Genomic DNA, 15699 nt, shown 5'->3' with positions numbered 1-15699 from the left:
TCATTTGTACATTTGGAATTTTATTTTACTTCAGGCCATCTCTTCTGATGTTCTCTAGTAGGAATATCCTACAGTGAGAGACTACCAGTATTTTCTTTTGTGTTTTCAATTAACAAAAATAATAAGTAATCAAAATTACATTTACAAACATTTGCCTTGTCAGAAATTCCCATTGGAACTACAACAGTAGCAGTACTTTATTGTATGTTGGTTGTGATTAGGTTGGGGGATACATCAAGACCATTTGGCATAATTAATGGTCCTATATTGTACACAGTCAAAATCATTATCATCTATAGCTGTTGAGGGGTCTTTTTTCTTAACTGAGTCATAAAATAATTATTATTGTAGATACAATAAGACAGAATGTTACATAAAAGTTTGCATTACTAAAGGAAAGAAAAGAAGATTGCACTTCTGTATAAATTACCTTTGGTTTCCTTCCTCTATTTTCAGCTAGTATGCATTAAGATTCAGAAAAAAAAAATATTCCACTTATTAAAGGATGAGATGGCTTGAGTAATATTTAATATGCCAAGTTGAAAAGAAAGAGTAATGACCTAGGTAAGTACTATGGCAACTTTCTTCCACTCACAGGTTTTACAAATATGTTCAGAAAATAGGACCTTTAGGACAAATGTCTGAAAGTTTCAATCCGACAACAGTGAGTATGTTATTCATCATCCACTCTATAAACACCTTTCTTGCTTTGAAGTTCAGACAGAACTTTTAAAGTAATAATTATTCATGCAATATAGTCATCAACAAAGCCTAAGCCTTGGAATTTCTCTTTGAACTTTTAGTCATCAGTGACGTGGAACTGTAATGCATTCCCCAATATGGCTCTGCAATAGGCCATTCTCAGCATTCTCAGTGTTCCTGCAAAACTGGTGAGGAGCTTTTTGCAAATTGACAAAACTTCCCTTGGGAAATGTACTTTTAAAAGCTTCAAAGAATGTTAAGGATTTTAAAATAAAGGGACATCTGCAGTCCATTCTGTACTTCAATCAGATGAGGATGGTTGTCATGTCAAATCTCCACAGGCTACCGCTGCTCGGGTTTCCTGGTTAAAAAATTCCACTCAAGCAGAATGAAACCTAAGCTTTAATATTACAGCCTGTAGAACAAGTGCCAATGACATTTGGGGGATCTTATCAGTGGATCTCAATGGATTTGGTTTAAAACGGCTTCTCTCTTGAAAGACAGGTATCAGATAGAGAGTTCTTCAAGCAGAAGCCTATTTCCTCTTCAGAGTACAATCTGCAATATGAAAGGTTGTCCAAAATAATCACAAAAGACAGACAAGGATGTTAGCATTACAGAAACTTTAATCAGTGTGCAATGCCTCATAATCTTCTTATGAAATCTGCATATAAAACATGTATATTTGAAATTTTTCTAGTTTTACTTGCAGTCCTGGATAAAGTACAACACGTGCAAATATACAATCTGAATAAACTGCTGCAAATACAATTTATAAAAATAGATGAATGTAAATCTCTTTCTAAAATCCATCATACTCAACAATTAAATCATATATAAAATAAAAGTAAAGATGGACACATTTAAAATGTGGGAGTAATTTATATGATTTTTAGTTATTATACCATTATTTTCTACTTAATATCCTATGAAAATTGGTGCATAACTCATAAACCATAAGGGAAGAATGTAATTATTTTCTGGAAGTGAAGTAATAGATAGAAATGATATTCAACCAAAATTTGAGATTTTAATTCCAAAAATTTCAAAGACAAATTGTACTAATGTTTTAGAAGAATATCACTTATTAGTATTAAAGTGCAAAACCTTTAATTATCATGTAATAGTAATTTAGTTAAATCATTGATATAATAATCAACCCTTTGAGGGAAACACGCCTCCATACAGAAATAACAAGTGAATTTTTATCACCAAACTCGTTTTGATGGGTGTAGACTTAAAAAAAATTAAACTATATGTAATTTACTATGATAGTTATTTTTTCAATGTTGATTTATGCATAAAACTATTAAAAAACACTTTCACAATTTTTCGGTCAAATACTTACAAAACATCTACTGTAAAATCACCATGCATGCATACTTTTATCACTTTAAGTGTTCATTCTACCCTCAAAACCATTCTGTGGAATAGATGTTGGCATGAATGAAACACAAGAACAGAGAAAAGGTAGCATATCATATACCCCAGGACCATGAACACTGGCTTCAGCTCTGTATCTAGTGCCCAGATGTGTCCCCTTAGCTGCTGTGTTAGACTATACACATCAGTGTGGCTTTAGAGAGACACTGTCTTGCTTTAAATACGTATTTATTTTCTTCCTCTCTTTATTTGTCTCTTTCTTTTCACTCTTTGAGACAGTGTCTCATGAGGGTGGCCTCTGAGGATGGCCTTTGACACCGGGTGGTCTCTGTTCACACAACAGAGGATGATTGGAGGAGAGGGAAATGTTAATCATTCATAATTTGAACATTACAAATCCTATACATGGATAGAATTACAATACTATAGACCATAAGTAGACATAAATTTTATCTCAATTAAATGAAAAATATCAGTGGGGCAAATAGTCCTAAAACTATCTAAATTCTGAATCATTCAGTGACAATGTATTCTTAAAAACTTTAGCCAGCCTTGGTTGTACAATCTGGTACTCAGCACTTGGGAGGGTAAGAGAGGAAGATCTCATATTTAATATCATTCTCTGTAGTATCATTAATATCTACTGGGAACTTTCAAACTCCTTTTCTACTTTGAAGGAAGTGATAAGTTATTAATCTTATTGTATACCATTGATATGATCCACACCTCTGATAATAATTTTTTGTACCTAATATCCAACTATAACCTCCCAGGACACTTGCCTTTATTTCCTCCTAGTTTATCGACTTTGATTTGATTGTTTGGCTTCAAAGAAAACTTTTTCCTGCTTTCATGTCTGAATCATACTTTATTATCTCAATATGTGACTTTTTACTGTGCTTTTTATTGAAATTAGGTACTTAAGACTGCTAGGAAAACATTATAACTATACGGCCATCCCTCTTACACCGTATTTTACATTCAGGCATCCATTGGTAGATATACTGGTTAATTTCACATATTGGCAATCATTAACATTTATACAATAATATATAAATATTGAATTCTATGCTTATTTCATTTTCTTTGGAGTTTGATGAATTATAAAGTAATTCTATTTTCATCTTTTTGAAGAACCACCACACTTTTTTTTAATGGTGAATGCATTGGCTTACATTCTTACCAACAATCTTTAAAAGTATTTTTATCTCTACTCATACTAATTTTTTTTATCATTTTGATAGCAGGAGGTCTTACTGTTGTGAATAAAAAGATTGTAGTTTTGATTAATACATGTAAACTACTACACCAATGCATATGTGAGTACATATTTCATCAATTTTCCTGCATCATTTATTGAAGAAACTGTTCTTTTTTCTAATGTGTTTTCTTGTAGTTTTATCACAACAAATTATGTATAAACAGAGGGACTGACTGTGACTTTTCTGTTCTCTTTATTGAACTCTGTGCTGGAATCTAAGTCAATTTCTTATAATTTGGTTTAATATCATTTTGCTATCTTTAGAGTCAAGTCCTGTGGTACCCGAGCCTCTGCTTTCTGCTGTTTTGTGTGTGTGTCGGGGGTGGGTGGGAGGGGGCTTGATTTGTATAATAGTTTTTTTCTAATTCTGGGAAGACTGCCAATGATACTTTGAAAGGCTTTACATTGAATCAGTCAAACATTTTAGATGGAATGGACATTTAACAGCATTAACTCTTTCAATCCTGGGTCACAGGGAGCCTAACATTGCTTGTTTTGCCCACAAGTTTATTCATTGATGTTTTTGATTTTCACTGTCTAAGTATTTCATATAATTCATTAAAATCTTTCCAGGTATTTTATATCTGATAGGAATAGTATTGTTTTCTTTTTTTTTTTTTGATTCTTCATTTTTTGGTGTCTAGAGTTATTGCTTTTCAGATGTTTAATTGTACACTACAACTCTACTGTCTTCGGATATCAGTTTCAAAAGCTGCTTTACTGTACCTTTACAATTTTCACATATAAGCCATGTCATTTGTAAGCACAGATAATTTGACTTTTCCATTTTCATGCCATTTATTACTTCCTTTTGCTTAATTGTTCTGGCTCAGACATCTAGTCTTTATTAAACAAGAGTGATCAAAACAGGTATTATTTTAATTCCCTAGATCTTAGAAGTAACAGTTACTGGTTTGGGCAGTCTAGAAAGATGTTGGCAGTGAGTCTGTCACATAACATTTAGTATGTTGCTGTATTCTTTCTACATGTAATTTGTTAAGGGTTTTGTCATAAATAACAATAAATTTATTATTTTACGACATTTATTGCAATAACCCCATAGACCATAGGCTTCTTGGACTTCAACTTACTCTGCTGTATTAGGCCGACAGCTGTGTTTTTGTTTTTGTTTTTGCTGTTATTGCTTTGTCTTTAAGCTTGTGAACATCGTTAAAATTTTTATTCTTTAAAACAATTTTTAAATTTAAATATACTACTATCATATTTCTTCCCTCCCCAAAGTTCTTCCAGATCATCTCCCTCTCCTTACCCACCCAATTTTAAGTTCTTTCTTAAAAAACAAACAAGACCCAATACAACAAAACCCCCAAAAGACAGAAAACAAAACATTACCCCAAAAGAAAAAAAAAAACAACAAACTTCAAACTGTAACAAAACAAAAGCACACACACACACACACACACACACACACACACACACACACACACACTACTGTGGAATCCTATATTTTGATCAACTGCTCCTGAACTTGAAGCCTGCCCTGAAGTGGTTGATATACCCAGTGATTTTTCTTTTCTCAGCAGATATGAACAATGGATTCAGTTATTACCTTTCACCCTAGTGGCTAGGTTTTCATTCATTCACTTTCATTCATGCATGCATTCATTCATCATTTTTTAAAAGTATAACAAAACAAAATATAAAATACAAAACAATAAATACCTATCACATCAGAGTTGAACATAACAACACAGCAGAAGAAAAAGAACACAAGGAAAGACACAAAACTCAGAGATCCACTTGTTCACACACCCAGTAATTCTATAAAATCAGTAAACTGGAGGCCAGATAAGTCCAAGTTTTTCCTGCAGCAAATCTAGTATTCTTATTTCAGCCAACTTCCATAGAGATATCTAATGTTCTGAGGTCTCCCAAATCCTCTTATAACGAAGATTATCAGCTTATATAGTGATATGACAAAGTGGATCACTTGTATTTACCTGTTCTCTCACAAGAGGGAATTTTCCTAGAGAAAGAGTGAGGTTTGATGCTATTTTACACTCTAATTTCCTCCAATGTTGTCCCCAAAACTCCTGCAGCTGATGATGTTTCTTTCACTACCCTGGTGAATTCCAGTGCTCTAGCTCAGTAACCTAGATATTCTATTACTCATCTATAGCTTTTCTTCTTTTCAGTTAAATTTGTGAGTGTTGATCATCTTTGTCCAGTCATCTTTGACACATTTTGTCTTCATAAAAATATTGTGTCTGAAGTAAAACATATAAGAACCCAAAAAGACTAAATGCCTGGAGCAATTCTAGTTTGAATCAAGAGGACAGGCAAACATCTTCTTGATCAACATAGAAGCAGAGGCCACATGAAAGAAAACCTTAGTTCTCAGGAATTCCAACTGGAGATTTGAGAGGTTATTAACATGGATTCTGATGTAGAACAAATATATAACATTTAACCTTGGCAACAATATAAAATTCTAGAGAAAATGAATGGCTCTTTAGAAATGTCCCATTAAAGATTAGAGATTGGGCAAATTGGTTGTGTTACTAAACACTGGACACAGAGACATTTAATAGAAGTTTTAATTCATTATTGTTATTTTTGATGAGGACAACTGTATTTGTTAAGGTTTTGTGGGGTACCTGAACAGAAATGAGTAAGTGAAGTGAAATACCAAGGTGAATGTAAAACAAGATATTTTAACTCAACTGTCCACTGGGCATTGAGTGAAGTGAGTGAGAGAGGACTGGACTGTGATGTTCAAATGCTTTGGCCACTATTGAGGTTTTAATTGCTGCAGAATCATTAACAGTACATTTTAATTTCCAAATATTTCAAATTACAAAAGAGCTGGAAGAGACAACTGTCAAATCTTACATATTTTAAATAGTTATTATAGATGTTATTTCATATAAAGTAATACATTATTGAGTACTTGTTATATACATACAATTAAGTGAAGACGGAAGAAAAACCTAGAAGGTTACATATCAGCAATGAATGAAATAATAAAAAAAGAATGAAGAATGGTGATTTTCTGAGCATTATGAAAAAGAAAAATAATCCAAACTTCCTAGGAAAGTGAGACAAGATACTCAAAAGTTCAAGGCCAGCCTAGGTAACTTAGTGAGATGCTGTCTCAAAACAAAAATTTAAAGAGTCTGGATGTTTATCTCAGTTTTAGAGTAATAAGATAATATGTGTAAGGCTCTGGTTTTGACTATAACAATAGCAAAGGGGAAAAAAGAGAGTCCTGGAAGCAAAGGAAATATTTTCCAGAAGATGTAGACTACATCATTGTACTAAAACAGCCAAGAGATTATGTTCATTGTGAAGCCAAACTTTTATATGCACAGTCTAAATGTGGTCTGTATTTATACAAAAATGCATATACTATTGTATGATAAATTAAAATGAAATAAGATTATTATCAAAAGATATGCTGGGTCTACCTTGAAAGTAAAATGTTTATGCTTTTAAGTTACTGGGGAAAGAACAAGCTTAAATAAGAAGAGAACCTTTATTTTAGGAAAATATTGTGTTTTAAGGCAGATAGATATAAAACATAAATCATAGAATGTAGACTAGTGTAAGAAGTGGATATAAGCACAAAGTTAAGTTGTAGCCTTGATTGTATAGAAAAAAAATCTTTCTTGCTTTATGATTATTATGCTTATCTCATCACTCCATTTTCAAAGATTGGTTCAGGACCAGGTGATAACAGGAATCATACCATGGGTTGGTTACAGTAAAACATCTAGTTAAAGAAATGAACACTTGTCAATGCTTGAAATCCAATTCTATAATTGAAACATCATATAAATATATTCTTGTACATACTTTACTACATTAAAACTAATTTTTAAAAAAAATTATCACTTACACATTTTAAAAGGACATATTTTAAATAATCTTGAAGGCTTAGTTGAGTTTAGAAGTAATAAATATTTAGAAAGCCTTATCACGGTGACACTTTATCTTATTGAAAATAAATTCTATTCTGGCACAGTACATCCTGGCCACAGTTTCTTCTCTCTCTACTCCTTCCAGGTGCCCTCCTATCCTCTTCTCTCCCCAAGACCTACTCCCCTTACCTTTCATCTTCAGAAAAGAGCAGGCCTCCAAAATACAACACCCAAATGGTACAAAAAGAGATACAAGAAAACAGGCAAAAGTTCTTACAGCAAGACTGGACAAAGCCACCCAATGGGGGGAAAATTTCAAAAGCAGGCAAAAGAAGTCAAACTGTAAACCACACCCACAGTAATTTTTCTCTTTACTGAATGTGTTTAATAGTATAAACTTCTCGTGTTTCTCTTACTTATGTATTGTTGTATAGCTACTATACACTAATCAGTCATAGGTACATACCCATACACACACACACACACACACACACACACACACACACGTGTGCACATGCACAGGCCCATTATCTCATACTTTTACAGTGTCAGGAAACTTGTTCAGCTTCACTAGGCTTTGTTTCTTTAACTTTTTGTGATCTTAATTTTTATTGAAAATAGACTTTTAGTACAGTGTATTATGATCACGGTTTCTCCCATCAAGTTCCGCACAATCCTTTCCAACTCCTCAATCCACACCCTTTCTATTTCTCATTAGAAAAATGTCTCTATTTCAGCCTTTTGCATAAAGCTTCAATCAAAGTATCACACAAGGTTGAAGGTTTCATTGGAAAGACAGACCATGAAAAATTCCATTTCTAAGGTCATGTAATGGTTAGCTAGCATTCATGTTATTGCTTCTAGCCATATGGGTTTGTTTATTGAAAGCTAGAAGCTACAAGCTATCCCTAAATATTGGTCTAGTTTGTATACTCATGTTCACAATTTGGTAATTGCTTCATCAATGTTTAAAAAATTAGAAGGTTTGCTAACCAGAAAGGTGTCATGATTCTGCAAAATTCATACTTAAACATAACATTCCATCACCTCTGCCATATTCAGTCATTAATAAACAAGCCAGAGATCCACATTGTACTCAGGGCGTGGTTTGTACAAAGGTATGGCTGTCAATAGGAGAGGGTTATTGAGAACTGTTTTCCATATCTTTCTTTATAGATTTATTTTATTTTTAAAAATGTGCATGTGCATGCATTTGTGAGTGCATGCGTGAGTGTGTATGTGTGTGTGTGTGTGTGTGTGTGTGTGTGTGTGTGTGTGTGTGTGTTTGCGTATGCATGTAGGGATATGTGTACATGATTGTAGTTGCCTGTGGAAGCCAAAAGAGTTGTACTTCCCTGTAAGTTGATTTATATGAGACTATGAGTTGCCTGCCATGAATGCTGGGAACTGAACTCTGGTCCTTTCCAAGAATAACAATTATTCTTAACTGCTGACCCATAATTCCAGCCCTTTTGAAACTCCTTATACCCTCTCCTTCTATCTCTCTCTCTCTCTCTGTATGTGTGTGTGTGTGTGTGTGTGTGTGTGTGTGTGTGTGTGTATGTGTGTATGCATGAATGCTTATCTATGGGTATGAGTCATGTATATACCATAACCAGCACCTATGGATAAGAAGACAACCCTTTTCTATTTTCCTTACAGTTTACAACAAAATCTCACTACTGCTAAGGATCACAGGCTGTCTGGATTATGTTCTTTGTATCTATTCTCTTTCCATAGAGGTGCCATGGGCTTGCAGACACTTGAGCGACTTCATCCAACCTTTATGTGGATTCTGGTGATAAAACCACAGTCCTTAGGCTTACACAGAAATTGCTGTTACCCACTGAGCCATTTTTCCAGCCTCAAAGTATAGTTTTAAATGATAAACCTCAATATTAAATGACCTTTATTTTTATTTTTGCCCCTAACTCTGACCTTTCTTTTTTTACTCACAGAGACAAACATTGTAGAACTAGTGTAGATAAAAATATTATGAACAAAAAGAAAATTAAAAAGTGAAATTTTATGACTCTCAAAATATCAATGATTGTTGCGTTCTCTCTAATCCCACAAATTCATAGGAATGAAGTCTATTCTCCCAGGGAGGTTCTATATCTTGCCAACTGGACTCTTGATTGACTTTTCATTTATTTTCTATTTTATTGCTAATAAGTATGTCATTTTCTGCTTAACCGTAAGAAGTTATATTTCTGAATCAGAAACCTTTTTGTTTCTTGGGAAAGCACTTTTGACTTACATTTTATATTGTTGAGTTCATTGGGATTTGATACACTAGCTATAATTATAATTTTCCTAAAGAAATTAAGTATTCATCATGTCAAAAGGTTTCAGATAGCAAACTTATTTTGTGATGCACTGAAATATTCACAAGGGAGCAAGGAATACAAGTCCCAGTGGTCAAATATTGAATGTGACATTGGCTAAAAGAGTAATTAATTTAATGCTTGACAGCATACCAGGAATTTTATTTTGGGAGAATTTCTGTGCCTGTGAAACTATTAAAACTTAAGTCTCAGAGATCTGTCCTTGGACATTCCTGATGATTATATGTTGTTCGCTAGAGCTGTAGGGTAGGGATGCAAATGTACCCAAGCTCTGTGCCTGATCATTAGAGAACTTTCTAACTTTTATGTTCTTCTAGTGGTACTTCTGAGCCTTCCAGAAAGTTTCCAACTACTATCATTTCCATGAGCCATTAGGGCATAAAGATGCTATCAAGCAAGTTTAATACCAGAAAAGAAGAATTTAAATAGGAGCAATTATCCCATGTTTTCTATGAATTAACATACAATAATGAGCTCAGTGAAGACAAGACAGTGAATGAAGTAGGAGGACATGGCCATGATAAAAAGATCCTTTGGAAGACAACATGTGGGAATTTTATATCCCCCAAATAGGAAGTATAGAAAAATCCAATAATATTTCTTAATGTCTGCATTGTTGTCTAAATAAGCAATAGTATAGAAATTTACAGACTCAGCACTGCTAGTAAAAAGTGGTGAAGCTGAACAAAGACTGTTCTAATTTATCAATAACTCTTGTTTGCAACCAACCATGATACACAGAATTAATTTTATATCTTCTTCATAACCAATGTTTAAAAAATTCTGCCTGTGAAGAAAGAAAAGGCAGGCAGAAAAAAACATTAAGGTGTTTCAGCAGTTAATTAATAACAATACACTAAATGTTTGAATGATGTAAGGCTTGTATTATTGCCAGCTTATTTACATTTTAATTAGTTGTGCCCTGTTATTTTCAAGCAAAGTAAATATTTGCTTTCATAACTTAGTTTCTATCTGTAAGTTAGTTTGAGTTTCTCTCTCAAGAAGCACTTCCTCCTCATTTCCTTGTTCCCACAAAATCAGGGTCCACCTTAAAATCTGTGAAAACTTTCATCACAGCTATGCTTGTTGATATAGATCATGTATGCTTTATTGTGCAGAAACTCTGCTCCTAGCATTCTTAGTAAAAGCCAATTTGAGACTTCCATTCCTCCTCTTCTCCAATAGAAATGTATTTGCTGGCAGCTTGTGAAGGATTGTGCACACCTGCAGCATCTCATTCTTGGTGAAGCAGAACTCTGATGCGTAGACTGAACTTATTAATTCGCACAGGTTTTCCAGATAATGACTAGTCACGAGGCTCATTATTTAAGCCTGTAAACAAGGAAGAAAATAATGGCTTTCATCCTAGTTCAACAACAATTAAGAGGGTCTTTATTATTTATTTTTCCTTTCGGGGACTTAGAGAAAGTTTTCATAATCTCACTGGTATGAATTGCAAATGTCATCACCCTACGATAAAGGTTCAAAAATTCAGAAACATCTGACTGTGCTGCTTTGGCAAACAAAAGCTTCATTTTTCACGGAAGAGAACTCAGTTTCATATTTTGTGTGCCATGAAAGGGACCCAGGAAGCATTCTTCAACCTACTTTCAGCACAGCTTAAGCATTACTGCAGCCACTCATACAGAGTAGGATAGATTCTGTGTCCAAGAAGAGAGAGGACATGCTGCCGCTTCACTTAGGACCTCACTTGCTCCTGCAGCCATTTCTAGCCAGGCTCACAGAGCTTTAATCAATGTGTATGGTGTGAATAGAACATACGGTCTCCCTTAGTAAAAATTGGTGTTTATCGTGCTTAAGAGAAACATGTTCATAATTCATCAAGCACTTCTGGCAATAGATGTCTTTAAGCTAGTCACAGAAGATATATATATATTTCAAGTTTTACTCTTATTGAAACTCAACAAAGATTATCAAACATAATCAAATATAATTTTCTTAGATGTATTATTCTAACTATTACTTAGATCATAATTGTTTGCATTTTCCCCTGGGTCAAAGTGAGAAATATTTAGAAAATTTAGTTGCAAGATAGTGAATAGTAAGAGAGCAGTTTATTATACACTTTAAATGACATCTTACATTCATTTGACTATTACCTACTTCTCTTGGATAATACAATAAATAACCACTAACCTAAGAAACAGTGCCCTGCTGAGATCAACACTACACTGGAAAATTCCATATAAGAATTAAAATAAATAATAGGTGAGGTATATACCCACTACATATTTGCTAATCTAACTGTAAAATGAAGTAACTATTGCAGGAAAGGAATAGTAATAAAATACAATTATATAAAAGTATAAATAGAGTGAAACTAACTATACTGGGCAGAAAGGCTATTAACTATATTTGTAAGGCTTATAAAAGACATGAAAGAAACATCTAAATAATGCAAACTCCTGAGAACATGCACTTTATCATTTCTGACTAGAAGAGAAGTAGATATTTTCATAACACAGATGCTGGGACTGACTAGGTTCATTTAACTAGGTAAGAGCTGTTAACAGAAAAGAAACTGAATAGCATAGATGGATAGGGGATGGAGGGAGAAAGAGGGAAATTTTGGCACTTGATGGTAGATAAAAGCTTAGATATTATAAGACATGTTGGCTATGATAAAAAGTCAACTTGCCTTATAATGTTTCTTTTTTTCTTTGTGTCTTTCTTCCCTTCCTTTCTCTTCCTTTTCTTTCCCCTTCTCTGTTTTTAATCTTTCATTCTTTTCCTTTCTTCCTTCTTACTGTGCTATATTTATTCCCCACAGCAAAGTGCTCAAGTATTCTCATCTACAAAATAATTTCTTCTTGTGATCAAAGCATGAGATATAAATTGTTCAGGCAGTTGTCAAACAGGGACCCTGATAATAGTCCCAGTAATGTTCTTGTCTTTTGCAGTTTGTCCTTGCCAGAGACTAGGAATTCCAGTTCTTATCCCTGGTTACTGATTATGTATTCTTACAAAGAACCATTCTTTCCTGGAATCTATCAGGATGTGCCCAAAATGTAGGAGGGTCCTGGACATCCAATCGTTGGACTAATTGAATGGAACAGCTTTTCATGTCTCACCCCAATTTCTGATACTAGTTTTAAGAAGCCCCAGGACTAGTTCAACAGTACCCTACTTCCTGCAGCGTGTTTGTGCTACCCAGGGGTGCTGCCTTCTTTTGTCTCTTAAGCTTCCTGCAAACAACAACAGCAAAAATCCTGATCTTTCCTAAACTTATCTTTCCTATTACTATAAATTTTAGTCTTTCTATTCATCAAACAAACAACTCAAAAGCTACTGGGCAGGAGTTGCTTTAGTGGCTGATTGTTTTTACTGACTCTTTAGAACTGGAGTTGTATTCTCCTGTGAGAAAAGTGAAAGCTACACCCCCCACCCCGCCTTAGTGACTCACTAGGCAGGCTTCTATTATGAATTCACCTGTTATCTTGCCTTTAAAATTTGATTCTTCAATTTGGCACTTGTGACCTTGTAACTTATAGCACAATATGATATAAGACTATTTATGTAAGAAATAGGAACGAATAAAAGAAAATGGGTATATTTTGGCACATGAGGAAAAAGCAGATCTTAATTGATCCCCCTTTATCCTTCCTGCTTTCTTTTATGACATGACCCTGCATGAAACTCCATATCATCCACTGGGACTTTTCTCTATCTGTTACAGCTTCTTACCTCATAAGTCAAATAAGTCAAATTGTTTTTATGTATACCAAACATTTAGTTTGCTTGTTATAGAAGCACAGATTAGTTTATATCACTCCACCATCCATTTGTCTGTGTGTCTTTCTATTGGTCATCAATTTATAATATCTACACTATCTATCTGTCCACTATCTATCATTAATTTATCTACGTATCTAATCTATCATCTATGTATTATCTATCTCAAATCTTAGTTGTCTTTAAAGAACCTGCTCAGTAGCAAGGGTAATTTGTCAGCAATAAGTGTATCTAACACACTTTAAGCATAACATTTCTCTACCAGTGTCTGTTTCTACTCAAAAAAACTAGAGCATTAATAAAAAGATGATTCAAAATATGTGTCACAGATACAGAAAATGGGCTTTGAATATTATGCTTTTTAAAAAATAAAATGTTCAAATAACAATAAAACTAATCCTAATATGTTAAAAACTAGCTTAGAGAGAGGATAGTGGCCAGCTCTAAGATAAGTAAAAGCACAAAAGTTTTGCATATAAACTTTTTATATTGTTTATCATGTTTAATTTTATATATGTGGGCAGCAGCTGCATTTGTGTATTTGTATCCAACTTTTAGAGTAATAATAGTCTGTAAGTACTGTGTATATTGTTGTTTGTCCATTTTTCTTTTGTTTATAAACACTACATGCCTTTTCATTTGATGAGAATATGACTTCAGCAACAGTTATATGATCACTGTTAGCACAGTCATTTAAAAGTAAACCTGAAATGGAGTAATATTTAAACTATCTAAATAATGTTTCTCAGTTCCTATCTTTAAAAAACCTTAGTAAGGTAAGACTGACTGACTAACATATTTGCTCAGATGATGTAGTAGCCTGTTTATGCTAAGTGTTAAGTGTATTTAATATGATATACTTTTAGTAAAAGAATGTTAGTTTTTTAGAAACATTCAATTTCTTAGGTCAAATGTGGGTTACATCCAGAGAATGTATGTATGCATGAATGCGTGTGTATGTGTGCATGTGTGTGACTATAGATTTGATGTGACTTTCTCATTCTTGCTTAGTTTTTCTAAAGACTACACTTCTTTAGTACAAATACTTTTCTGTGTGTATAGTAAGATTGACAGTCTGAAGCATGTGCTGCAACCTGGCAAGTATCCTTATATTTTGAAGAATTTTATTTCTGTTCTTGCTGGCAGTAAAGGCACTCTTTTTCACCTGGGTTGAAAGAATGGTTTAAGACCAAGTCAGTCTTGTAATTATTTATTTTTACCACAGTTTGAAATATACAGTGTGTCTGCAGATGGTATGAAGGCACGTGCACACAGGCGTATACACTTACACAGACACACATAGGAAAATGAAAGCTGCTTGTTTGCAGAGGGGAGTAGTGTGATGTATATGTTTGATCCATAACTGTGGTGCTTGTATCGGAAATGTATGGATATAAGGCCACAAAAGTTTAGGAACATAGCAATATAGTACTAATATATCTATACCATGTGCTGACAGTTTCTGTGATCGTAAATCGGGAATGGTGTTTGTTCAGTAATGGCTTTGTTGCAAGATCATTTATAGCAAACAACTTATTTTATTCTAAGTGTGACAACCTTAAAGGAAGTATTAATCAGTGAATCCCCTTGGCTCAAATGTGATCATGCTGATGTAAATATAGTAAACATATGTAAATGTTATCATTATTGTTTCTATGCAGCTTATTTATTGACTACTATCACTTGTGCCTCCCAGTAAAGTTTCATAAGTGGAGTTTTCTTCATAGTATTTTCAAGTTTTCTTTTTTAAATATTTTTATTTTATAATTAATTTAATTTTACATATCAGCCATGAATGCCCCTGTCCTCCCTCCTCCCACCTCCTAGTATTCCCCCCCAAATCCACCCCCCATTCCCACCTCTTCCAAGCAAATGTCTTCTCCCCTGGAGAGGCAGCCCAGCCTGGTAAATTCAGTTAAGGCAGGTCCAGTCCCCTCCTCCCTACACCAAGGCTGAGCAAAGTGTCTCAGCATAGGCCCTAAGTCCCAAAAATCCAGCTCATGCACCAAGGACAGGTCCTGGTCCCACTGCCTATCAGCCTCCTAAACAGTTCAAGCTAATCAACTGTTTTACTCATCCAAAGGGCCTGGTCCAGTTCCATGGGGGCTCCTCAGCTATTGGTTCACAGTTCACGTGTTTCCACTAGTTCGGCTATTTGTCCCTGTGCTTATGGTCTCAATATCTCTTGCTCATATAAGCCCTCCTCTCTCTAGCCAATTGGACTCCTGGAACTCCACCTGGGGATTGGCCATGGATCTCTACATCTGCTTCCATCAGTTATTGGATGAGAGTTCTATCATGATAGTTAGGGTATTCGGCCATTAGAGCACCAGAGTAGGTCAGCTCAGGTACTCTCAAAACCATTGCCAGT

This window comes from Onychomys torridus, chromosome 3 (assembly GCF_903995425.1).
Source record: "Onychomys torridus chromosome 3, mOncTor1.1, whole genome shotgun sequence".
NCBI classification, from domain to species: domain Eukaryota; kingdom Metazoa; phylum Chordata; class Mammalia; order Rodentia; family Cricetidae; genus Onychomys; species Onychomys torridus.
Note: the sequence above shows the minus strand (reverse complement) of the source record.